The sequence below is a fragment of the Triticum aestivum genome, chromosome 5D, assembly GCF_018294505.1.
Source record: "Triticum aestivum cultivar Chinese Spring chromosome 5D, IWGSC CS RefSeq v2.1, whole genome shotgun sequence".
Classification (NCBI taxonomy): domain Eukaryota; kingdom Viridiplantae; phylum Streptophyta; class Magnoliopsida; order Poales; family Poaceae; genus Triticum; species Triticum aestivum.
The window spans coordinates 137,381,485-137,409,480 of record NC_057808.1 but is presented as its reverse complement, the minus strand read 5'-3'; positions in this window follow the sequence as shown (position 1 = coordinate 137,409,480).

Sequence of the window (27,996 nt, the reverse complement as noted above, 5' to 3'; positions counted from 1 at the left end):
TCTTCCTTAGCTGTTTTATCAGCTTTGTTGGAGACCAACAAGGATGTGTCACTATCCTGAACCTTATCTGCATTACTTCCTTTACCATTGCTTAATAAGGCACTCTTCCCCAATATTCTGTCAGCATTCTAAAAGAAGAAACAAGCAGACACATAACAAGTTTAGCATGTACTAGTATATGAAACTCATTTCGTTGAACCAGTTCATTAGTAAGGTGGACAGGATTAAACTACCAAGTCTTCTATTGCCAAGTACTAGTACATAATAAAAGCATCAAATAAACTTATATCTATGTCCTATGGTCACTGCATTGTCTTGCCAAATCAAAATAGAGACACGGTTCAAATCATATCAGTTCAAGACAAAGCAGCAGTGAAAGAATACAAAGCGTGGGAAACTACATGGCACAACAAGATTTCAGATGGGTACCACGGGTCTACATGTACAACAACACTATTGGCTCTATTGTGATGCTAGTAATGTGCATGATATGAAAGTCAACTGTATACACAATTGAAATTGAAATCAATAGAGCTATTGATAAGAGCAAACCTGTTAAAGAAACATGCGTGAACATACCTGCTGTGCCATTGGAGTTTCGATTGGATCCTTCAATTTAAAAATAAGTGTGTATGAGTAAATATAGTGATACAAGAGCAAAGCAATCATAGTTAAAAAGGGCGCGCCTAAGCGAGCGCTTAAGCGCGCCTAGGCTCTAGGCGTTGGCAAAACGCATTGCGCATAACTACGCATAATCTGTGCATAACTGGGCATAAGAATGCGCTTTGGTCAGTAAAGCGCAAGACGGTGGCAAAACGCACAATTAACGCCTAGCGCTTTATTGAACTATGATAGCAATGGAATCTTAAATTAGAACAGTTGTTCTTCACATTTAGGCACTTGTTCTACATGAACAGAGTACAGTAAGACGCAAGAATATAATACTTAAAAATAGAAAATGAGCTCATAGACCTTACCACATTCTTGGTTCGGGACCAGTACAGAACAAGGCGTTCCCAGTTATCGTCCAGTAAATGTGTCTCAGAGAACATAAGGGAATTTGATGAGTTTCTTTGCCGGTGAAGTACGTTTTCTTCAGGTAATTCTGATACTGCCACCAAGCATTCTTGAAGATAGCAGAGGTATTAGCATAGGTTACCTCATCCTGAGTTTCCAAATCGGTCCTTCTCTATAGAAAAAAATGGGAAAATTTGATGTATTATAACCATCATGGAGGTAGGATGCATGGGATGAAGCAAAGTAATTGCCATGAATAACAGTACTTACACATAACTCCTGGACAAACACCTGCAACTGGCATTTTCCTTCATCTTCAGTATAATATTTCCAAGATGGGAAGATATGCACATACGATTTAACAACATCAAATGCGATAGATGCTAAACTACGACTAGCTGGTTGTTCTTCCTCCACAGGAATAGGCGTACTAACTGGTGGAGTTGGGGTTCGCCATGATAGTACTGGCCCTTTGGGCACTGGAGCTGCCTTACTAACTGCTCTTGTTTGGGAGCTCTGTGGTGGAGATGGTGCTGTGTCAACAGGAACTGGGTTACTATCGGCTGGGGTTGGGGTTACATTGGGTGAAGCTGGTTCTCTGTCCATCACAGTAGGGGTACAATCTGCGAGAGTTTGGGTTATGTGTGGTAGGGCTGGTTCTTGTGCATGTACAACCGGGGTGCTATCTCCACCAAGAGGTAGCACTATTTTATTTGAAGACCGTGTTTTTAGTCCGCTAGATACTGGCATCACCCGCTCCAATTCAAATGGCTGATAAATAGGAAACATAGTTGAATGAACAGACATTGTATGAGACACAGATGCAATAGATAGTGTGGAAAAAAGAGGGCATGAAATAGTTGACATGTATATTGTTTAACTAAAATGGATAGCATGACATAATTTCACATATATGATGTCTATCTAAACTGGATAGCATAGCATAACATAATTCAAAGATATGATGAATAACTAAACAGGATCGCATGATAGAATTCACCTACATGTTATCTAAGTAATCAGGATCGCATCATTTAATTCACATATGTGATTTATATGCTAAATAGAGGGCATTTGATATGATGTCTGAACTAAGAACATGGTGTTGAATATTGTGTATATGATGTCTAAACTATGCAATGCAAGACACCGTATGCATGATATGAGTAGTATAACCGTGCCAAGTTAGAGCATACACCTCAGTGGGGGAATAGGACTGGTCATCTATCTCTGAATCCATCTCTGAGGAGCTATCGGGACCCAACAAGAGATCTGCTTCGACAGGTAGCACTGTCTGCTCTAAAGGCCTTGTTTTCACTCCAGATTTTTCCATCTCCCACCCAAATGGCGGATTCACGGGAAGAGTAGTTTAATCTACAAACATTGTTGACAAATGGAAATGTAATGAAGAAAAGGATGGGCAAGATATCATTCAAATATATGATGCCTGGTTAAACATGATGGCATTGCACATTTCACATATATTATGGCTGGCTAAAAGACATGAGACTGCATAATTCCCATATATGATATAGAAACTAAACAGGTGGCATTACAGAACATGTCTAAACTAAGCAGATGACATATATGATGTCAAAAGTAGGCACTGCAAGGCAACATATGCATGATATGACTAACATCATCATGCCAAGGTAGAGCAAACACCTTGGGGGGTAAATAGGAGTGGTCAGCGGCGTCTGAATCCACCTCAGAACAGATATCTTCCTCTGGATTACAATCTGGAGAGGAGTGGGGAGGGTTTGCCATTGAACCCACCATGGAGCGATGTCTGTATGACATTGTATTGCCGCGCAAAACTCTTCTCTTTTTCTCTACATGTTCAGCATGACTGTGTACAATATCTGACGTGCATACGAAAAAAATATGGTGAGATTATGTAAGGAGAGCATGCTGAAATTTAGAGTGATGGTAACAACCAGTGGATCGATGTTTTTCCGTTGAACCAAAATAGCCCTAATGGATCGACGTGAATGTATAGTAATAAGTGATGCAACAACTGTACAACCTCTTTGCCGTAGCCGTGTCGACCTCAGCATCATTGGGTTGGTCGCTGAAGCAGTTGAGGCAGAGGTGGCTGTCAGAGGTGTGGAGGAAGATCTGAGGAATCTGTAGACGGCGTCCAGGGCACTGCTCTGTTGTGATGGATCGTTCTGTCGTTGGAGCAGCTCCGGTGAGCCGTAAGACGTCAAGGCTGAAGCAGCACAAGACAGACATCATCAATCTCAAGTGGGATTCTAATAGCATCTCCAATATATGATGTAAAATAGATGTAAAATTAACATCACCAAAACCACCTGACTACAACAGATGAGGTAAAAACTGTTGACTCTGAACTTAACTGTCGAAACTGAAATTTACTTTGGAATCTGAATGCTACTGTCGAAGCTAAACGCAATGGTAGCAGAGAGGCACTTGACATGTAGTTTAGGGAGGGCCTGCAGTTCATCTTCAACCTGCACCCCCCTGAGCCGCCAGCCACCACCGGCCGAACCGCCGGCCCCAGCGCCGCCTCGCCGCCCTGAAACAACTTGCCACCTCTGCCCCGGCCAGCTCTCTAGGCTCCCCGCCCCCACCCTGAACCCTAAGATAGATAGTGGGGTACCTCTCCGGCGAGCCCCCGTCCCCGCTGCGGGTTGTTCTTCCTTAACTCCGGCGAGCCCCCCAACCCATAAAAATCGACTGACCCAAAAGTCGATTCAGTCGACTGAAGTGTGCCTTAATCGGAGCAGAGCAGCAGCACGAGCGAGGGGGAGAGCAGCAGCAGCAGCTGGGCGAGCGAGCGATCGAGCGAGAGCCGGAGCAGCAGCGTGAGCGAGTGAGCGAGAGCCGGAGCAGCAGCAGCAGATCCGGCTGGTATGGACGCCGCCGCCGAAGGGGCCTCGCACTGGGGGAGAGCCGCCGTGGAGATGTCGCCCGCGGTGCCGGCTTCAAGGTAGCCGCTCCATGGGGGTGCGGGATGGAGCACCGTCGGCGCCGGGAGGTCGATTTAAGGAGAAGGTGCGATGCGATGAGTGTACAACCTCTTTGGTGGCGCCGAGTAGGCCTCGGCTTCGTCCCAGGAGTCGGTGAGGATGCTGCGGTTCCGGTGGAGCAGGTTAAGGCGGCGCTGTGGGGATGGAGCAGCCGCGATAGACGAGGCGATCGTCGGAGCAGCTCCTTGGAGGTGGAGGACGGGGCGGCTGAACCGGCGGGACGGCGAGATGGACGACGGATCCTCATGCGGGGAGGTGGACGAGGGACGTCGAGCTGTTGCGGTGGACGACGTCGTCGGGGAAGAGGCTCCGGCTGGGGAGCGGTGACGTGGTGGATGGAGGAGGGTGGGATTTCGCGGCTGGAGCGGAGAGGTTATGGCGGCCTCGGATTTTGAATGGCGAAAAGGGGGGATGGGAGGGGGTGAAGCATGACTTAGGGACGCGCTTGTCCAAAATGTAGGGTGTGTTACAAAAGTACCCCCCACCGATTTGAACTAGCGGCCCTTTCGGCTCAGGGTTAGAAGGGGGATTTCGCGTGTCGGGATTTGGCAGCTGGAGGGAGTTTTCGCGCGCGTTGTAATTTCAGGATAGCAAGGCGCGGGTTGTGAAGGCGCCAATTTTGGGAGCACAATATCTGAATTTTCGGGATATAACAAGACACGGGTTGAATTTTAGGGACAAGCCTAACGTGTAGTAATATTGTACTTGTATGTACCAAATCAATTTGCACTTCCCTCAACCAAAAAGAAAACGAAAAAAATAAAACTATTCACACCACACAAAGAGAGAGTCTTGCCCCGTTTTACTATACAAATGCTATTCAAAGCTACTCCCTCCTTCCATCTATATAGGGCCTAATGCGTTTTTCAATGCTAACTTGGACCAAATATTAGAGCAATGGACATGCAACTTACACAAAGCACACCGTTAAATTCGTCTGTAAAAGGTTCTTTCAATGATATAATTTTCACATTGTGCATGTCATGTACTATTAATCTTGTCAATAGTCAAAGGCGGTCTTAAAAATATCATTACGCCCTATATAGATGGAAGGAGGGAGTATGAGTCCATGTTATGTCCGATTAAATTTTTTCGCTTCCTGTATAATGCATGTAACCTACTCATACCAACATTTTAGTGCATTCCAAATGTCTATACTACCGCTGCAATTCGAACTAAATTTGAATTCGTTTCTCTATTTCAATAAGGATCTACAATCATGATTGTTGCCAACTTCAACCATCATAGTTTCCTTGCTATCCGCCAGATATAAATCGGACGGCCTATAATGTAGGATGGCAGGCACACCATCATCAACAACTCCGTTTTCTCTAAGAGTAGAGATAAAATATATTAAATGTAGTATAACATGTTCATAACCACACCATGTGTATCACCGTTATATATATTCACACATGCGTCGGTTTGAAACACTATGATAAATTCTTCAAATATCCGAATTCGCTTTTTATAATGAAGTATATATGATCTCTATTCGTCTTTTACACCCACACAACCCTCTTATCTTTGTAGCTAGCGCTAACTTTCTCTTGTGCATGCATACGCCCGCATCCCTCTCACCCTCCCTCGGCATTCTCTAGCTCCATCATGCAAATTCGTCTTTTCACTTTAGGTCGTTCACCCACGGTGTGTGTAGGCCCCCCAGCTCCTTCTTTACGGCACACATCGATCGATATGCCTCTCTAGCCAGGTGTGTCTAGCACAAACACAAGCTTCCCCTCTTCTCTTGTCACCGTCCATGCCTCACTCCCACCACTCTTTTCATAGTTCTCGTACTCGCACACTCCTCCCCCCTCGATATAGTATGCCTCTCGTACCACCTCCTACATGCATCCCTCTCTCTATCCTTCTCCTCGTGCCTCATTTGCTTCTAACATGCACATGCATGTATACCGATCGATCTCCCAACATATACCTAGATCGACTTTAACTACCCCCCATCGATCGACGTACCACACAAGTTATGTCTCTCCTTTCTCTAACAATGGGCGATTGATCTTCCTATGTAGTTACGTCTTCTTACCATAGCCACATCGTCCCCCCTCATCATTCGTGCATGCCTCCTGACCCGTCTCTCACACGCACGTGCACAGACAACAAGCAGCCATCTCCTCTCTTATTGATATTGCGGGCGTGCCCTCCGTTTGTCTAGCAAGCCTATCCTACCATTTGTTAGAAGCAAATCCACTACCACCCCCCCAACACTCTAGCTCTGTCTCTCTCCCAACCTTATTCCTTTGCTGCACATACGCATGGATGCCGATCGGTCTCCCTTAATACATGAGGCAGATCGATCTCCTTAATACATGAGGTAGGCCTCTCTCCTCCTCCACACATATACCAACCATTGTACCTCTATAGTTAATTGGGCCTCCCTCTTTCCCCACCACACACCGATAGTCGAGCGCTGCAGGTAGGTATCCATGCCACAGAGACAAACTGCACATGTCCCATCTCACGTTCCAGTAGGCCAGCCACTCTATATCTTTGACGTGGGCACACACAAATTCGATGGCACTCTTTATCGATCGCGCACACACACACACACATCATCCCTCTCTTCGATTCTATGGACACCTGAACCGATGATACCTCCACTCTCTTCTCATGGATCGCCCCCTCTATATATATGTTATATCCAGGACTCTATTTCACACACATTGCATATGTTACATTTTTTGATTGACCCCCCCCCAAAACTCTCAAGAACCCACACACTATATCTCTCTAGGTTTGTATCTCTCTCACACAACCCCACGTAGGTGGTGTACGTATACAAGAAGGGAATAGGTGCACCGTGCACGTACTCACGCTTCGTGCCCAGCCACACCCGCGCGGGTACAAGGTGGAGCTCATTTCTTTACGAAATGGCAGCCCATGTGCTAATTTGAACGCCTGTAGCAGTCGTTTACCTAGGGAGGTCGTGTACCACGCGTGCATGAAACAAAGTTCGACTTGACGCGTTGCATCGTTATTTTTAAATAAAGTTATAGTGCTCAATGGCACGTACACAGAATATAAAACAATTTTTATGGAGAAAAAGGTAGTCCGCTCACTATATACAATGGAGCCTGCCTGCCTGGTTTGTCGCTCTTTAGAGTATCTCACACAAGGCTGCAGTGGCCTCTCTCTCTCTCTCACCGTTGGTCACTGATCCGACCGCATCCCGTCCGCCAGGGGAAAGGGAGTGCGGTGGCCTCTCTCTCTCTCTCTCACCGTTGGTCACTGATCCGGCCGCATCCCGTCCCCCGGGGGAAAGGGAGGAAGTGCATCGCTTCTCCGTTTGACGGCGCCGAGGCAGCACGTCCCGATCTGCGGTACACGTCGTTCTCTCTGACCAAGCTCCGGCGCGGCAGGGCCTGCGCCACCTGCTCGCAGATTCCGCCCGCCGCCGCTCACCTAGTTACATCCCGACGACCTCCAGGTATCCCCTCCGGCCTTGCTCCACTGCCCGTCTTCCCACGTCGCTGGATGTGGATCTTGCATAGTTCTTTGCCCAAAACGTAGCTCGTCCGGCGTACTTTCCATATTGCATTCTCGTCCTCACACCGTTTTAGACAAACACAACCATGTTGTTATCTTCCCTTAGGACAAGGAATATGCTTCTTTTTTGTCATCGCATGTGTCATGAACTGTTATTGGCCAGTGATTGTTTCCTTTCTACTCGTTGCTATTGCGACCTTTTGGTGAACTGCACAAATCACTTTTTTCTTAAGAGTGTTTTGTCCAGTTGTACTAAAATGTCACACGGGCAACGTCTCTACATTTCAATGCGACTGCACAAAGGGAGATTGGTTTTTCTCTATCCTCCTCATCCAACTCCGAGCCTAATCTTCTCCAACTAGTTAGTCTTAAGAGAGACTGCAAAGGTGACCGGCTTCTATTTGTGTGTTTATTGTTTCATCAGCAGTCCTCTATTATCGTAATCACACTTAATATCTTTGGAACAGGGACGCTCAGCTCTATTTTAGTGGAACTGCACAAAATGATCGGAATGTTGCATGCTCCAGACAGCTACATTTTTTCCCAACATGCCTTGTTGATTTAGACAGAGCTGGGGGGACGTTGCTGCCAATGAAAGCATGGATCAATTTTAAATTAACACCTTCTCACAACTCTACCATCAGTTGTGATGTAAATATTAGCTCTGATCTGCTAATAATTGACATGCATTAGCAAGGAAGTTAGTTTTTTATTGTTTCCGAAAGAGCATCGATGGCAAGACACAGGAAACAAAAGCTGAAAGCTCACACCATTGTACAATTTCATGTTGCTAGAAAATTATTTGTATAGTACGTCAATTATGTAAACAAATGATGGAAGCTTGATAGCATTGCCAGAAGCCTCTTCATCATCCAGGTCCATGTGCCATGCACAAAATTATACTCCTTCGTTTAGAGTGTAGATTCACTCATATTTTAGAGTGTAGATTCACTCATTTTGCTTCGTATGTGTACTCCCTCCGTTCCTAAATATTCTATTCGTCTTTCTAGAGATTTCAACAAGTGACTACATACTGAGCAAAATGAGTGAATCTAAACTCTAAAATATGTCTATATACATCCGTATGTGCCAGTCCATTTGAAATCTCTAAAAAGACAAATATTTGAGTAGTCACTCGTTGATATCTCTAGAAAGACAAATACTCTGGAGTATATTTAAGAACCGACAGGGTAGTGCACAACCACATGGGAGACTCAGCCCGGTCGTTGCGCCGCATTAATAGTGACTAATGAGTAGTCAAATCATAAGCCCCACCTTTCCCACTGTAAGTTGCTCTGAAGAAGCAACCATCAATACGCTCTTCTTTGAATCCGCTCATACTACTCCATCCGTCACTGTTTATACAGCGCGCTTCAGAAAAAAGAAAAAGAAATCTGTGGGACCAAGGTGACTAGGGATCGGCCTGAAAAATAGCATTGGTAGTTATAGCACGGCGTCTATTACTAGAGGGAATAATGCGTACACACATGCATGCGGTGCTTCCACCCCGGGTACACACATGCATGCACTTACTCCACTCCGTAGTAGTACAGTACATGGATAGAAAATTGTGGACTTGATTGCGGTTACCACGCCCTAATTAACTGAGCATTAAACCAAACGCGTCTAAAGTCTCTCTGGTGGTGGAAATGCATTGAGAGAAATGCATCATAATGAAGCGCGCCCTGTAAACTGTGACGGAGGGAGGAGTAGTATGAAGGTGCAAAACCAAGTACACGTATGGCCAGTCGGTCAACGCACCTCCTCTTGGCATATTACTGACATGTGGGACAGGAGTGTGAGCAAACCGATCTCAATTGACGACAAAGAGCCAACCGACCGTTCCTTGAGAGAGACGAGGAGCGAGAACACATAGACGGGCTCGCATGGAGGCCAAGATATATTTGAGCATGGTTGGTTGATCGATATCATTCATTACATGTTGGGCTGCCGTTTTCCGCCCTTCTCCGGAATAAACGTGTACTTTATCAGAGATAAAAAAATAAGAGTACAGATGGTCCACCATGTGGTTCTAGTCGTGGTACTACTCGTACTACTGCGCTTGGCTCTTTGCCTCTTCGTGAAGTCGAACAATGATGGTACTCCGCATGTTGGGTACTACAGTGTATGCCTCTGACAATCGGACACCAAATGGACTGATGCATGTCCACCGAGGGTAGGTTGCATTAGTCAAAAGGCGTTAGCGAGCTTCACCTTATCCTGCAAGCTTCTCCTCGTTCTACGAGTTGACGGGACACACTAAAAAGTAGTGCTAGTCCATACTCCCTCCTTTCCGGTTAATATGGCTTAATCTTTTTTGCAGGTAAATGAGAGAGCTTTATTCATATATAAGCATTCTTAGGACGATCAGCCAAGACACTGGTCAATAGGAAGCGAGGTACCCCGCAAAAAAAGAAGTAGGAAGCGAGGTGTTTCATCAAGCCAGCTCTCGGCCACATTCAAAGTGCAGCAAGCACGGTTCGCACGAAGATGCGCCGCAAGGTTTGCTGACCTGTTTACATGCTAAATAACAAAAAAATAGGAAATATTACCGAGCGCTACTATTTGTAACAGGATATGAGCCAGAATTAAGCGAGAATTGTGGCGAGTGTTCCATGCAATCAACTTCCATTATCACATGCGATAACCCTCAAAGAGAACCAAATGTGTTGAAGATTGCTTTATCACATATTAAAATTATAATAAGAGTGCAGACGCTCCTCCATCCGGTTCCTAGTACTAGTATAGTACGTACCTTTATAGACTATAGTAGTAGCACTAGTAAACTTTGCGCTTGGCTGTTCGCCTATTCGGGAAGTCGAGCAATAATAGCACTAGTAGTATAGTGTATGCTTCTGGCAATCTGACACCGAATTAACTGTTGCACGTCCACCTCCTGAGCGAGGGAGAGCTTGCATTACTCAAAAGTTTCTCCTTGTCTTGCGAGCCACCGCGCGCAAGCTTCTCCCGTCCTGCAACCTTCTCCTCGTTCGGCAAGTTGACGGGACACAGCAAAGTAATGCTAGTCCATACTGCCTCCTCTCCGGTTAATATGGCTTAATTTCAAACGAGATAAATACACTATCTGTCACTGTATATTTGTAAAAATACGGTCAGTGGACTTCATAATACGCTCACTGTGCTCAATATATATATATTCCAGTGTTTATACGGTCACTAGCTCACCCTGACTGAGTATGTGTGTGCAGGCACGTGTAGGTTGAGCACTTGAGCGTGACCGTATGTGTTCCGTCGTGTGCTCGGACATGCATGCATTAGGGCGTCGCGCGCGTTTTTGCGTCCATGTGTACGTGTGACTGTTGCATACACGTAGGGGGAGTACGTGTAGGGGCCACTAAGGAGCAGTCAAATCACACAGTAAGTTAGTTGGAAGCAGCAACCATCATTTCACTCTTGAATGACACGTACGCAATATAAAATGGTTGATATGGAGAGAAAAAGAAAACCACTATATATACACTAGCAGGAGCCTAAGTTACAAGCCTGCTTGCTTAGGTTGCTCTCTTCACGAGCATAGAACGACGGGCCTGATCCCGCAGCTGGGGGAAGGGAACAATGTTCTGCGTAGACGCGGTCGACATCGGCGAGGGAGAAAACCCACAGTCGGTGCGTCCCAATCGGGGGTCACCGTGGTATGGGCCGATGCCGCGTCCCAGCCACCCTTCTAGCTACAGCCCGACGTCCCAGGTAGTCCATCTTCCTTTTGGAGCCGGCTTGCTCCACTGCCGTAGCTCCATCTCCATGTCGATCTTTCTCTACTTCTACCGGCTTCTACTTGTGATGAGTTTATGTCTCAGGAACTAGTGCCAGTACTATTATTCTAATCACACTTCTTCAATATCTTTGCCATCAGGGATGCTCAGGTCGATTTTAGTGGAACTGCACAAAAGCATCGTATGATCCGAGGGTGCCAGCCGTCTTTTCTTCAATAGGTTCTACCTGGCCAGGAAATTAAATCATGTTTAGGGTTTAGGGTTTAAGTCGTAGTGACCCCATCAGTAGTTTTTCTTTCGTACACGCTCTCACAACTTTTTTATTTAGTTGTGAAGTAAATATTGGCTATGATCTGTGAATCACTGAGATGCATCAGCATGCGTGTTAGTTTTCCTTTGTATTTGATGGAATGTTGTAACGGGGCAACCTTGGAATAGGAATGAAAATGGAGTGGAAAGTTTTCGTTTTTCCAGAGAAAAAATGGAAACGGAGAGAAACCAATGTTTCGTTTCGTTGGAGCGCGCCATCGAGCAAAACCAACGTTTAAATCACGTCTGTCGTGTTCGTGTCTCACCCACCTCCACGGCTCGATCCCACACGGTCGCTCTGCATGCCACTCACCGCAAACCGAGTATACGATAACTTTCCCGCCTGCTTGTCGATGGATCGCGCGATGTATTACTAGCACTACTGGAAGAGATTGACGAGTTGGGTGAGGACAGCTAGCTGTAGCACGGACTCCCAAGAACTTTTTACATGCATGTTGTAGCCGGCTATTGCGACCTTTGAATGCGGAGCAGCCGCGTGCACCCGGAAGCGGCGCGGGTGACGCTCTCTCGGCCGGCGCGCCGCTTCCATGCCGACGCCAGTGAGATGTCGCGTCCGCTCTGGCCGGGCATGAATGCGGCACTGACCGTTTCGGGCGGGAAGCACGCGCGGGTGATGAAGAGGGTTCGGGTTGGTCAGGACCGGCCGTGGCAGCGGTCCGGACGTGCGCAAACAAGAGATGTTGTACGTTATTATTGCTGCGTATATAATTAACAATGTAAATAATGTGCCAGTTGGACAAATATGATTGGCGATGGAGATGGAAATGGAATTTTACGTAAACACGGATATGCATGTCTATGTCTATGTGTGTGTGCGCGACGACTCTCGCGAGCTGGAAGCGGGGGCGTGTTTTTGATCGAGTTTTCTTTCTTGGTACGTTAGAAAATCAGTTTGTCTAATTCACATCTAGATGTTATTTAAGGATATCACATCTAAGCTCCCACAAGTATATAATGTAGCAACAAGAAACAAAAAAACTAGGAAAAAAATTGTCCGCCAGTTTTCGTTTCTTTTTTCCGGGAACGCGCGTATTCTATTTAAAACCACTGCAACAGAGAGATTTTTTTACTCCATTATAGCCTCTTGTTTGATAGAGTTTCTTGCGTCTCGCTCTCTCACCCTCTCCATATCAAAACAAGATGACAGTGTCCACTCTATCTCTCTCCTCACCGGTGGTGACAAATCCGGCCGAATCCCGTCCGTTGCGGGAGGTGAGGAGGTGCAGCGTTGACGTTGTCGCCGTCGGCGACGGAGGAAGCCGATGCGCACCGTCCTCTCGGAGCCGGCGCTGGCGCGGACGAAGATCCTCCGCGCCCTTGTTCGCTGCCGTCGTGTGGGCAGATCCCGCCCGCCCGCCTAAACGACATCTCGCCCACCTGAGGTATAACTTCTTGTACTGGTCCAGCTCCCTAGGTCGCTGCGTGCGGGTTTTCTTCTATGCGACTACTCCCCAGCTCCCCATGCATAGTAGCTAGGGTTCGTCGGCTGGTCCAACATCACCTACTAGTACTATTATAGAGGAAATGCCACTCGAAAAGTTGTCCCGATTTATGCCTCGGTGGAGGTATACATGTTGTTTTGACAAAAAGTACATGGTGGTTGTGCGGTCATTGTCCATATGGTGGTAGTACTATCACTGGTTAAATGAAGAAATGCTTTTTTTCTTGGTTATCCTGGTTTAGTTCCCATCAAGATAATTATGATGCTTCTGTTTGTTGGTGTACTTTTCATTAATTCTTATTGACAATTGAGATGTCGTTGCTAACCCTTTTTTATATTTTTGGAAACAGCGATGCGTGTCTTCATACCCGGGCATGTCTTCCTCAATTTTAGTGGAACTGCACAAAATTGGATGGCCATTGTTGTTCCGCGTCATTGTCCTCTGCCACGTGGTTCTTCCTTCCTCGAGCTTGATTACTGAGAAGAAACAGACCACAGTGAGTATTTGTCGAACTTCATAGGTGCCTCACCCAAACTTGATGCCAAATGGATGATGCATCACCTCGATCACCTATCGATGCTCATGGTTGCGCCTCATGGTAGCATCGGCTGGTGAAGCTGATCAATTTTCAACGAAAAACAAGCAGTCTTCCATCAGTGCTCTTTGCTTGTTACGCACAAAGATGATATCCTTCGCCAGTTCACCTTGGTTGCGTTGGAGACGCAGTCGTCTTTCACGTTGGTGCAATTTTATCACACAATTGGCTATGAACCAAATGTTTCCTCGAAGAAGGATCGACGTTGGTACTAAGAGCATAAGTTTTGTATTGATTTCTAAGCCTTCTCACAACTTTGTATCCAGCTCCCCTGTAATTTTATTTGTCCAGCTATTAACTTTGATTTAAAAAATGGTGTCGACTAAAAACCCGGATGGACGTAGTAGCCCTCCATTTTTATTTACTCCGCATATTAGATTTGACTGAAGTCAAACTTTGTAATACTCTCAAACCTTTCCGATAATTGAAATTAAAATTCTTTATTTGTACACACTCTCACACGTTTCCGATAATTTGGCGCATGTGTGGTTGTTCACTTAAGGGAGGGTAGTGTACCACACGTGAAGGACAGGAAGTGCGACCAGGACGCGTGGGCGTGGATCGTTAGTTCATCGGAAGTAGTACTAGTTTTCTTCACTGTACATTAAATAAAGAGTTTCGTTTCGTACTTACACAATTTAAAATGATTGTTATGGAGAGAATAAGAAAACCACTCCACTATATATTAGTCGTATACACGAGAGTACTACATGGACGCAGCTTCATTGACTTAGTGCACCTGCCTTTGGATTTATGACAGGTGGGCCCAAAATGTGGCTGGCTCACCTGCCATATAGCCAAAAGCAGGTGCAGTGAAGGCACCGGAGCTCAGTCCGTACTACAGTAGTATATATATAAGCGGGAGCCTCAACGCCTGTTCGCTAGGGTTTGCACTCTCCACACGCTCGCCGCACTACATATATGTTACACGCTGGAGGCTCAGCGTTCATTTGCTAGGGTTTGCTATATTCACAGTCTCTCACCCTCTCTTCACCAGATCTAAACAAGACTGCGTTGGCCTCTTGTCTCTCTCTCCCCCCTCACAGCTGGTGAAGGAGGCGTCCGTATCCCGTCGCACCGGGAAGGGGAGGAGGTGCAGCGTTCACTCTATTGCCTTCGGCGAGGGAGGCAATCCACTGCCGACTGCGCTGTTCTCTTTCACCCAGCGCCTGTGCGGGAGGGCCACCGACCCCTTCTTCCTCGCTGTCGTACGTAGTGTGGGCAGATCCGGCCTCCCGCCGCACGCCTTGCCACATCCCAACGACCCTAAGGTATAAGTTTCTTTGAAACCGTCGTTGCTCTAGCAGCATGTGGATCTTTTTCGATCTGTACTCGAATCTAGGTCTTGGTTCAAAGAGGAAAGAAGGGTGCGGTGGGCTAGAGCAAGAATCTAGGACGTGGTTTAATGAGGAAAGGAGGGGCGGAAAGTAGTATAGACTGGCTATCCAGCCATTTTGTAGGTCGAAAAGGGAAAAAGGGGGTAACCCAGTACACACATCTGTAAGGAACCGATCTCTTTGTTGAAAAGGGAAAGAAACTAGGGGGTCGGGTAGTTTGTGCAGGACTAGATTTGCTGCCCTCACATAGGAAGAAGGTTCAAAGAGAACAAATATGGGACCAGCGCATATATGCTGCTTGGCTACATACTCTGCATAACCCATTTGTACGTGTGGACGCACATAGTGCTGGCATGTCCCATACAGCTATTTTGCTGTTGTTAATCTAAGAATGCCGCCGGAAAATTGAAGCAATGCCACTGTTAAAAGTAAATTACATTTTTTAATGAATGTTGTTTCAAGAGAATGTCTCTGTTAATATGAATCAATGCAACCGTTTTAGAAATGCTACTGTCCTACTTTGTTTTCCATCCAAGATAAGTTAGATGCTTCTTTCTGTCACCGTTTGTTTCATCCTCCTTTATCGGCAAGTAATTGTTTCCTTTTTTGCCTCTGTTAAAACAGGTCTATCGATTCAACTTGTTGCTATTGCGACATTTTGCTTCGCTACTCGAAACACTTATGTTCTAAGAGTGTTTTGTGCAGTTCAACTTGAATGTCACACCGGTGACTTTGCTTAATTTTGGTGGAACTGCACAAAAGGAGACCGAGATTCGTATTTTATCTTTGTCCGTCTCATGAAAGGTCAGTACCTGCCTTCATCCACATGATTGTGCAGTGTGCTTTGAGATGTTGTTCTACTTGTATTGGTACTGTTTTAAATAAATGTTGAATTAAAGCTATTGTATTGGTGTCTTTTCCCATTAAGTAGTGAACAAAAATGGGACCAACCCAGACATGATGCTTGTTGCTTTGTTACAACAAACTCTCCGTCACCCCCTTTATAAGTAGATGGAAGCACATACTGTTGTTGCGCCCACTCTCCCCTGGAACTGTTTATGCTTTTCGTTAATCTAATGCCGCTGGTAAAATTAAGCAATGCCACTCTCAAAATTAATTAACTACTGAATCTTAGTTCAAAACTGCAACACTTGTTAGGAATGGTACTATCCTTCTTTGTAGTTCTTTCTACATGTTTAACCAAGGTATTGTTAAGATAATGTCTCTGTTAAAATGAATCAGTTGCATTGTTTTAGGAATGGTACTTTTCTGCTTTGTCGTTCTTTATACATGTTGAAACAAGTCATTGTTAAAATAATGTCTCAGTCAATATGAATGAATCACACTGATGGAGAATTGCTACTCTCCTGCTTTGTTTCCCATTAAGATAAAGTAGATCAGTAGATGCTTTTCTTCTGGGAGTACAAGTCATCAACCGTTATTTCTCAGTAATTGTTTCCCTTATACCTATTGTTGCTTACATGGATATCAAAATTAAAGCTCGGTTTTATTCCGACTTCGATTTTAGTTGAACTGCACAAAAGGAGCCAATGTGTCCAAGGCAAACTGCTGCATTACTGGGTCCAGTTGGTCATTCCACTTTGCAGAAAGAAGCAGTCACTGTTTGCGCTACATTACAGAAGGAATGACCGAGAAGCTTTACAAAGTATTACTAGACACCGGTGACATGACTAGTCTGCAGAGACCATTGGCAATTTAACAACACGTGGAGTGCCCTGGGCAAAAAGTGCCCAAACAAGTACAAGAAGCTACGACAGGACTCCACGATCATACGCATTACATATTTTGAATGGGAAAAGCTTGTCAAAGTTTAATCATTGATGTTAGCAAGAAGACGTTAGTTTAATATACTGGAATTGGAAAACCTTGTCAAATTAGCTCATTGATGTTAGCCAGAAGACATGCATTTGATATTTTTGAGTGGGACGCCCTTGCTGTGAGCAGCGTCGAGTGTTTTTTCCTATTCCTGTGTTCAGTTTAGAAGCAAATAGTTACTCTGCTGAGATATTCCTGTGTTAAGAGTTTGTTCTAAATATTGTCTATGTAATGCCAGGCCTTGTGTTTGATTGCAAAGTTGAGCTTGGAATGTTGTGACATGCGGCATCACGAGCTGTTCACCGTGCCTCCTGAGAATAATGCTTCGTATTGTTTTGCATGTCGATCTAATGCCAGTGATTTGCTTGTTAAGAAGATCATCCTCTTCTGTTGTTTCCGTGCTTAAGAAGTTCATCGTCTGATGTTTCATTCATAGCCTATACGACAAGTCGGGTAGGTTAGACGTGAAACCATATGATCTTCCGACCAACTCATGATATTAGGCCGTGATTGGATCATCGTTTTCCAACCAAAACTGCTTGTAAAACTGACGCTTGTAAATTAAACAAGATGGTCTCGGGCGAAGGCGCTTGGTTGGTTGATTTTGACTAGTAAAATATCGGAAGTACTTCACACACGATAAAAACGCTGAACGACACTCGGACGATTGCTAATCCAGCCGTTAGCTGCTGTTTCAGCCTTGCCCATGGATGGCATGATACGCACGTCGTGCATGTATCGTCTGGTAATGTCGTCCATATAGCAGTGCTCGTAAAATATACACTGGTCTCTCAAATTACACGCGTAACCCGCCGGTTTTACTTACAGACCTCGGGCCCTCGGTTTCATTACGCCTGTATTTTACGCGTTGTTTTCGATGATGAGTAAATTACACTTGTATGTTAATACAAGTTTGAAATAAACCAGAGCTCCCAAGCGCGGCCTTACCGTTTCATGCCATCTCAGTTTCTCGAAGGTGCTCATAGGTGTCCGATGATCCTAGCTTCCTGAATGAGCAGCGGGCGCTGTATCAGACCATCTGTAGGGCCCGCGAGGCTCTCTCCGTTGTCCTTCGAGTTGTTGCGCTCGCCGTGGCGCCGAGCATTGTTAACATCGTCAACGAACATGAGGATTCAGGAGATGACTCTATTTTGACTGGATGACACTAGGGACCCGCTAGGGCCATAGCCGTACGTATGCAAGTGCCTCCTTATTATGTACAACTATATTTTTTTTGCTTTCTCCTGGTTTCCTGACATCACGGTCCCACACCATTGTCAACCTATGTAGTCAATATAAACGACAGAATTGCACAAGGTGCGGCCGACAGCTGGGACCAAGCAGCTCGAGCAGTATTTGTGTTTTTGAGGCGTGAGCACTGCAGAGTTTTTCTTGGCGATGATTTTGTTGTTGTTCAGAGGAGAGCAGGGTATTAACTGGGCGGGCTGTGGCCCGTCTAGCCCAGGCCAGATATCCAGCCCAGATACTAATTTTTTCAAGATGAATATGGCTAGCCCAGCTATACGTCTTTTTGAGGAATACCCATGCAAGGTCAACTTGTTATTCTCCGCCCCGTCGGGCTGCAAATCTTTCCTAGGAGGGATGCATTAGGCTTAATAGGAAAGTGAGCTTTAAAAATAATAAATGGGATGTAATTATAAAAACTGGGCAGTAACTATAAATAAATGCACCAAACACGAAATTAGTTTATAAAATATTATTTATGGATTTTGAAAATCTTAAATTTTCATTGTTGCGCGCACAATGTTTCGTTGGATTTTTACGTAATACAAATTTATATTTAATCTGACTAGAAATTTCGGGATAAAAATATTTCGGATCCCATCAAAATGTGGGAAATTTTATTGAATTCTGTCTTCAACGGTTGGTTGAAATTTTTAATCGTTGTCCTAGCTAGAAAATGGGCTGTACTTTTTAACAAACTGTAAATGGGCTTTTGTAAATTCCATTAGAATTCAAAAATGGGTTGTACATTCTTACAAAACGCAAATGGGCTATAAGTTCTCTGCCACACACTTGTGGGCCTACTAAGTGACGCGTCCCCTAAAAAAACTAAGTTGACGCGTATGCAAGGCTTTGTCAACTTATTATAGTCAACACACGGTTCTAGTAGCAGTGGCCGTTGGATGTCTATCCAAGGGATGTCGTGCTTCTTCTTCAATCTCAGATATTCTTAGCTTCGGCCGCCCAAAAAATGATTCCTCCCCCTGACATCTGGGGCGCACCGTTTCAGAGGCTGACATGTGGGCCTACTAAGTTGGAGCTTACCAAGGGCTTTGTCAACTTAGTCAATATAAACGATTCTAGCTTCAGTGACCGTACGATGTCCATCCAACGGCCGTAGTGCTTCTTAAACCTCTGGTCTTCTTGGTCCAGCCGCCCAAAGCAGCGCCGGTCGTGCCGCTCCTGCCTCCCGTGCCGGCTGTGCTGCCGCGGAGGCCTCACCGCCCCCATACTACTCCCACCGCTGGCCAGGCCATCCCTCCACTCACCCACACCCCCTATTATTCTGCGGCGACAGCAGCCTCACACCGCAGCCGAACCAGTGAACCCTCGTACTCCTCTCCGCGCGGGCTTCCACTGCTGCGTCTTCCTCGGCTCCGCGTCGTCCCCTTCCTAGGCCTCGCCGTCGTCCACCGCCGTGGTGCTCTCCGCGCGGCGTGGTCAACTTGGTCAAGGAACGACTTCCATCCGAAGAGTACTGTACGTGGAGAGGCTGACAGCTGGGTCCACGGCCACAGCCCAGATTTTTTGTGATTTGCCAAGTAAGTCGGTTTGTCAGGCCTGTTGGGCTGCAAATCTTTCAAGACGAGGAGAGCTTTCATTCGGCTGGCCGAGAAAATGGCCCATCAGTAATGAGAAATGGGCTGTACATTTTTCAAACACATCAAACCGACAATTAGTTTCAAATATCTTTTTTTTCATTTCAAGATTTTAAATTACATTAATTTTTATGCGTGGGGAATTTGTTGGATTTTATATTGATATACATTTATTTTTAAAATTAGTTTGAATGTGAGTCGAAATTTCGGGATTAAAAACAGTTCGGACCGCACCGAAATATGCAAAATTTCGTATAATTTTTTAACCGTGGCCACAATATGGGCTGTAATGCTAACAAAAAGAATATGGGCTCCAAAAAAACCTTAAGAATTAGCAAATGGGCTGTAAATTATTAGAAACAATGGTAGATGGGCTGTATGCTGTTTTCCACATATTTGAGGCTTTCCTAAAAAAAGGTTGACGCACAAGCACTGACTGTTGGATGTCCATCCAACGGCCATCGTGCTTCTTCAATCTCTGCTCTTCCTGCTCCAGCCGCTCAAACAAGCGCCGGCGGGATTGCCTGCTCCCTCCTCCCCGCGGCCGGCTGTGCTGCCGCGCAGGCCTCACCGCCCCACCGTACTACCATCGCTGGCATAGCCATCCCTCTACTCACCCACAACTGCTGTTATTCTCCGGCGACGGCAGACGAACCAGTAAACCCTCGTACAGTCGTACTCCCCTCCGCGTGGGAAACAACTGCCGAGTCTTCCCTGCCTCCGTGTCGTCCCCTTACTAGGCCTCGCCGTCGTCCACCGCCGTGGTGCTCTCGGCGCAGCGTGGTCAATGTGGTCAACGACCGACTTCCATCGGGAGAGTACTGTGCGTGGAGACGCTGACAGCTGGGTCCACGGCCGCAGCAAGGAAGTGCCTCCTTATTATGCGCAAAATAATTATTCCTCCACCTGACAGCGGGGACCCACCGGACGGGCCACCATATTTCGCTAAAAAAACATTTCCCCCTGACTGCTGGGACCCACCAGCTACACCTTCGCACGCAAGGAAGTGCGTCCGGGCAAAAAAAACAAAATGATTCGCCCCCCTGACTGCTGGGACCCACCAGCTACATCTTCGCAGGCCAGGAAGTGCCTGACAGTCGGGACCCACCTGGTCGAAGCGTACGTAGCGTTGTCATTTTGGTCGCGAACGTGTACGTACATATATACTGGTGGATGTAGAGGCACGCATATGTCGTAGTAGAGGCGCGTACGTGTTGTAGTAGAGGCGCGCACATAGCATGTACACGTACGTATAGCGGCCAGGGTGCAAGAAAGAAAATACGGCCACGTATGTGTACATACGGGCGGGGTCTCGGATGCCTACTCGTGCATACGTACGGCCAGGGCTCGTGTACATGGCTGGGTCGGAACGGAGAAACAACGTCGTCGTCGTGTTCATCGGGAGGCAACGGAATGCATCGTCTTCATGGGGAGGCAACGAAATGCATCATGTTCATCGGGAGACAACGGAACGCGTGGGAGCCAATCGGCTGGGTCAGAACGGAATGCATGGTCGTGTTCATCGGGAGGGCTTGGACGGCACAGGTGATGGAAACGAGGCCTGGCGTACCGCATAATGCAGGAAACGGCCTTGTATTCGACCGGCCACGTTCGAAACGGGATCCTGTTCATCGGGAGGGGTCTGGCATACCGCAAAACGGACGAAACGGACCTCCTACGGTCAAAACGGGGGTCCTGTTGATCGGGAGGGGTGTGGCGTACTGCAAAACGGACGAAACTGACCTCCTACGGTCGAAACGGGGGTCCTGTTGATCGAGAGGGGTGTGGCGTACCGCAAAACAGACGAAACGGACCTCCTACGGCCGAAACGGGGGTCCTGTTCATCGGGAGGGGTGTGGCGTACCGCAAAACGGGACTCCACGGGATACTGTTCATCTCCACCGTCGAGCTCCTCCAGCCTCCACGGGCTACCGTCGACATCCTCCAGCCTCCACGCGCTCCTGTTCATCCAGCCTCCACCGCGCGCTACTCCACCGGCTACTGTTCAACCACCCCTCCACGGGCACCCCTCCACCGTCTACTATTCATCCAGCCCTCCACACCACGGGGTCCTATTCAACCACCCCTCCACGGGCACCCCTCCACCGTCTACTGCTCATCCAGCCCTCCACACCACGGGGTCCTGTTCAACCACCCCCCCACGGGCACCCCTCCACCGTCTACTGTTCATCCAGCCCTCCACCACACCACGGGGTCCTGTTCATCCAGAGGCAACGCCACCGCTCACTGTTCATCCAACCCCCCCCCCCCCCCGCAACGCTCACTGTTCATCCCAGAGGCAGCATCGGTCGACTTCAGTTAGCAGCAGTAGCGAAGGAATCGCTCGATCGGGTTCAGTTAACAGCCATCGATCGATCGCTCGGGTTCAGTAACGCGTAGCCTGCAGTGCAATCGCTCGGGTTCAGTTAGAGCCCAACGCCTTGCTCGGGTTCAGTTAGAGCCAACGCCTCGCACACACGCACGTACGTGTACGAGAGAAACGCGCATCGCTCGGCCCCCGACCTCCCACCGTAACCGGGAACTCGCCGAAATTTTCCTTGCCCTCGCTTCTACCACGGTTTTTTCCGTCATGGACGGCCCAAAGAATGTCATGCAGCTGCGTCTCCGGCCCGCCCAGGACGAAAAGCCCATTTTCTGTCATGATTTTTTGTCATAGAAGTAGGAGCCCACCACATCTATGATGATACCGGGTTTTGTCACAATTATCGTCATAGAAGTGTCATATGTATGACATAATTTTTTTGGTTCGGCCCAAAATGTCACGGATGTGTCTTTTTTTACTAGTGTAGGAAGACCTTCGTAATAGAATAGATAGAAAACTTAATAATAGAACTTGATAAAAGGGCCAACAAGCCCATAGCATCTCTCACATAGTTCAATGGGATTACAACTTAACATAACATAGACTCAAAAAAAGAAAAATAGGTAGAGGGTTTAGAACCCTAGATGCCGCCCTCTCCACCTCGCTGCTCCTCCGGGCGCCCTTCACTGCTCCTCCAACGCGTTGTCGATGGGGTACGGAAGAGTGTGCATGCGGGACACGGTGGGGAAGATGTTGGTGTACTCCGTGAACATGTTGTGGGTGGTGAAAGCGATGAACTCGCAGCCACACCAAAACACCCGGCCGAGGAGGTAGAAGGCGTCGAATGTGTTGGTGAAGTGCGCAAGGAGAGCAACCACCACCCCATTTTGGATGACCTCCTCGACACGGAACATCCTTGGAGATCCCCGCGGGAGGTGGTGGTAGCCGGACGCGAGGAAGAACTCGGTGAAGTTCCTTGCGGTCCACCATCTTGATATTGCCCACACACGTAGTGTGTGCTCAACGTACACGCCAGGAGGGTAGAGCCTCTCTGGCACGGTGGGTGGGAAGTGGTAGGTTGGTCCGGTGTACTACATGGTTGAGGATGTGCTAGAAGAAGGAGAAGTCGTCGAAGAGCAAGAAGGGCAGATGGCAGAGAGGATGGGAGATGGATGAGGGATGGCAGAGGCAGAGGGTGGCTTAAATAGCCGTAGTGCTACGTGTTATTTGGCCGTGGCAATAACGGGGTCAAATGTGAAGTAACCCGTTTTCAAACCCACCGCAGCATCGGGAGTGTACATGCGTGGGAAACGGTGGTTTGAAAAAGAAGAAGAAAAAGAAGCTAATTGCACGTGTGGGAATCTATGGTCATATGTATTATATGAACAAAAAGAGACAATTTTTGAATAGTTTGTGGCCATTTTGCATGATAAAATAAATTTGGCCCTTAAAATTTTGGTCATTTGCTACGCAATGTCAATTGATTTCAAACGATGCAAAAATACAAAGCCATCACGTTAACAAAAAACAGAGCAAACGATGCAAAAAAACGACGCAATTCTACGGCCCAACCAGAGCTTGGTTTCCTTTTGGGCCCAATAACAATGTTTTTTTCGACGAGTCAGTGGTGGGCGAGCAGCCGAGCACAACCAATAGGATCTCCTCTCATGGATCGCCCCACGATCCAATGATGCGGAGCCATCCTTGTGATCCAACGGCGCGGAGCCTGCACGCAGCCAGCCCATCTAATTCCTTCTAGAAGACCAGATCTGAGGGCTGTCACTTGGCGCGAGGGTATGATCGGATGGCCGACATTGGGAGCTAGGGTTAGGCAAAACCCCGGGGGGTTTAGAGCGGTTTTGAGATGGTCAACGGGGTTTCGAAGGCTTCGACTGAGCATAACTAATTTAAAAAAAATCAAAAAAATATGAAATCTTCGACGTTCGTTGTTTTATAAGACAAACTAACAAGGAGAAATACTAAACTTGGTCTATGGTAATTTTCATGAAAAAAGCCCTAGCTGGCACGATCGAGGTTAAATGAGCACCATTAATTTTTTTAAGGGACAATTGCATTTTTACCCCTAGTTGGTTCCTACCCACGGGTTTTGCCCTTACTTTTCGAGCTTGCTCAGTTTTGCCCTTACTTTTTCCGTCGAGGTCCCTCGAATGCCCTTTGACCGTTTGACCAAAACTTTGAAAATTCATAACTAATTCATATGAACTCGGAAAAATGCAAATAAGATATGAAAGTGTTCAGATAAACATTACCTTTATGTGCACATCATTTGCATTCAGGACAAAAGCAGCCTTTAAACTACCTGAGGTAATTAACTTTATTAACATTATTAAAAATAAAAAGGTATAAACAATATTTTTTTCATGAATAAAAATTACATGCAAATGTAGGTGATGTTTTCTGAACATCCTGATATATTATTTGCATTTTTCTGAGTTCGTATCATCTTGTTAAGAATGTTCTAACGACTTTGACCATTATTTGGAAACTTCATAACAAGTTGATACGAACTCAGAAAAATGCAAATAAGATATCAGGATGTTCAGAAAACATCACCTACATTTGCATGTAATTTTTATTCATGAAAAAAATATTGTTTTACCTTTTTATTTTTAATAATGTTAATAACCTTAATTACCTCAGGTAGTTTAAAGGATGCTTTTGTCCTGAATGCAAATGATGTGCACATAAAGGTAATGTTTATCTGAACATTTTGATATCTTATTTGCATTTTTCTGAGTTCATATGAATTAGTTATGAATTTTCAAAGTTTTGGTCAAACGGTCAAAGGGCATTCGAGGGACCTCGACGGAAAAAGTAAGGGCAAAACTGAGCAAGCTCGAAAAGTAAGGGCAAAACCCGTGGGTAGGAACCAACTAGGGGTAAAAATGCAATTATCCCTTTTTTTAAAATCAAAAAAATATAAAAATTGCGCACAATGTTGTCTTATGTGACATGTTACCGACCAAAAATCATAAACTTGGTCTATGGTCATTTTCATGAGAAAACCTTCACACATATGAGCTATCATGTACATGATTTCATAGAGTTCAAGGAGAGGAGGTGGTTTTACCTTCTGTTTTTGAAAAATTTAAAAAATCATCAAAGCTTTATTTTAAAGTGAATAAGAAGGATCTGAAGTTAGTTTTCCATTTTCATATTTCAAAACGTGTTTTTAATAGTTTTTATATTAAAGCATATATTTTCAAAAGAAAATGTAAAAATATGAAAATTAATTCAATAAATAGTGAGACTTCGAATCTACACTACGGAAAGTGAATATCTATTAATAAAAAAACATTTGGCTCATTTAGGGTAGGTCCAAAAAAACTTGATTACAAATGGGATGTTTATCCTAGCCTGGGAGCTCATTTGGAGCACATTTCTCAAATTCAAATTTATTTGACTTCCTCTAAATCACTTCAAATTTTGCACACATGATCTCCTACACAAACGTAGATAGTTTGCCAAGGTTTTACTTTTTTTCGCATTTTATTGAATTTATACTGTCCAGGTTTGCCAAGGTTTACATTATCTCATTTGGAGCATGCATTTGATTTCCTACACAACATGTCTGATCATTGCAGCACCTAAAATCATAGCTCACAACATCTAAACATAACTAACCATAGATTCAGAACAGACAAATATACCATAGGCAAATTTAAGGACAGACACATATAGATAGCAACCAGATTACTAGCATAACCAACGAGATTCGGTTCAACATACCATAACCAATGAGATTCAGTTCAACAAACCAAAAGTAACCCAACAGTTCAACAAACCAAACCAAAAGTAACACATCATCAAATCATCGATCACATCACGCCGGAGTCAGGGCCTTCGCGAGGGCAGCATGCTGCCCCTGATCATGTAGTCCTCCCCGCGAATCGCTACATCCTCAGCATGAGACAGAATTTGATCGAAGCAGCCATCCCTTGGCTTTGGCTTGGTGGTGCAGTAGGGGCAGTGCCACTTCTTGAACTTGCGGTTGTAGAAGGAAGCAACTCCCTTGGCCCTGATCTTCTCCACCTCCTTGGCTATGAAGGACGCGACGTTGCCCTTGTACACAGCAAATCCAGAATCATACTGCACACATGAATGAATTGCATTAATACATTATAGATTCATATACACCATGTCAAAGGAACTAAATGAACAAGGGATAGGCTTACCTCATATTAAGAATCGTCACTAAACACCCCCTCACACGGGTCGTAGTAGGCCAGCTTCCTCTTTCTCCCCCCCAACCATCATCCTCCTGAATATACAATTACATCCATCACTAGTAGCCAATTGAAAATTTAGATATGCACACATGACACATTGATCATAGGGCTAATATACTCCCAATATCAGAAATGTTTTAGAAGTGGGGTTTTTTTTATTTGTATGCCCCTTAGCTCTATGCATTCAAAAACCACATCCATCACTAGTATATCAATGTATTAGATGTGTACACACATTGATCAAAAACCCCAATACGACATTAAAATAACACATTGATCATTGGTCATCCACACACGTTGAAGAACAGAGCTAATATAACTACATATTGTGGAAAAATTTATATACTAATGAATCAAATAACGTCTTAATCAATGGATTCCATTTGGGCATATGACATTCAAAACCCCAATCTGAGTAGCATTCAAAAACAAATCTAATAGGGACCCAATCTAAGGCAACGAATCTGAGTAGCATTTAAAACCCCAATCTGTGAGCACTAAAAACAAATCTAATAAGCATCATAGCATTAAAAAAACCCAATCTGTTCACAACATCTAGCATTTTTCCAATGAATTTATCCAAATCTAAAAACAAATCTAAAAACCCCAATCATTGCAGTACCTAAAATCATAGTTCACAACATCTAGCTTGCATTTTTGCAACGAATTTATCCAACAACCCCTAGTCCAAAACCCCCATCCCCTCAACCCATACAAAAAATCCCGGCCCATCCGTCAAACCAACTACTCTAACCATCTGAACTATCATATGAATCACAATCTAACCAATGCAACTAGGGAGCAACTAATTCTACAAGCTAAGAAAGTGCAAATACCCGCTCCTTCATGGCAGGCGACGCAACTGGGGCATCAGGATGGAGTGCGCCGCTCGACGCCGTCACCTTCTGCAGCGATGAGGCGGAGCCCGCAACATCCGTAGGAGTTGCGAGTTTCCCCGCACCGCCGTGGACGCCGCCGACATCCGCGGTCACCTTGCCCTGACCCTGTAGCTCCACCACATCTCCGTCCGCTGCGCCGGCGTCGCCACGAGCGTCGGCCATCTGACAGATGGAGGCGATGAAGGTGAGGAAGAGGATGCGGTGGGGGAGAGCGAGACGGTGCGGTGGAGGCAGTGGAGGAGAGCGAGACAACGCCGGTGGGGGAGAGGAAGACGATGCGGCAGGGAGGGGATTTGGGGGAACATGGTAGGGCGATGGAGGTGGTTTCCCTCTTTATATGATGGGATGTTTCGGGCATGTCCATGGACATGTGCTACCCCACGACCGTGGTCCTGCATGCGCCCACGTATACGCGGCCCCACTCGTCAGCTAACAGTCAAAGGCATTGACCCGACGGCAGTGTCCGTTATAACCTATTCTGAGGGTTTCGGGCAAGGGAGTGGGGAAATGTGAGCAAAAATTAACAGAGTGGGGATGAATGAGTAGAGCTAAGGAACCAGGGGCACAGAAATAAAAATCCCTCAAGTTAAATAAGGTGCCATAATATGACTAGCACAAACTGCGATACAGATCGAAAGAGGCGCAGGCCTCCTGCCTGGGATATGATAACCCAGAAGTATAGGGGATCACAATAGTTTTCGAGGGTAGAGTATTCAACCCAAATTTATTGATTCGACACAAGGGGAGCCAAAGAATATTCTCAAGCATTAACAGATGAGTTGTCAATTCAACCACACCTAAAAGACTTAATATCTGCAGCAAAGTAGTACGGAAGTAACAGTAACAGTGGCAAAAGTGACAGTAGTAGTTTCGTAGCAATTGTAACAGTGGCA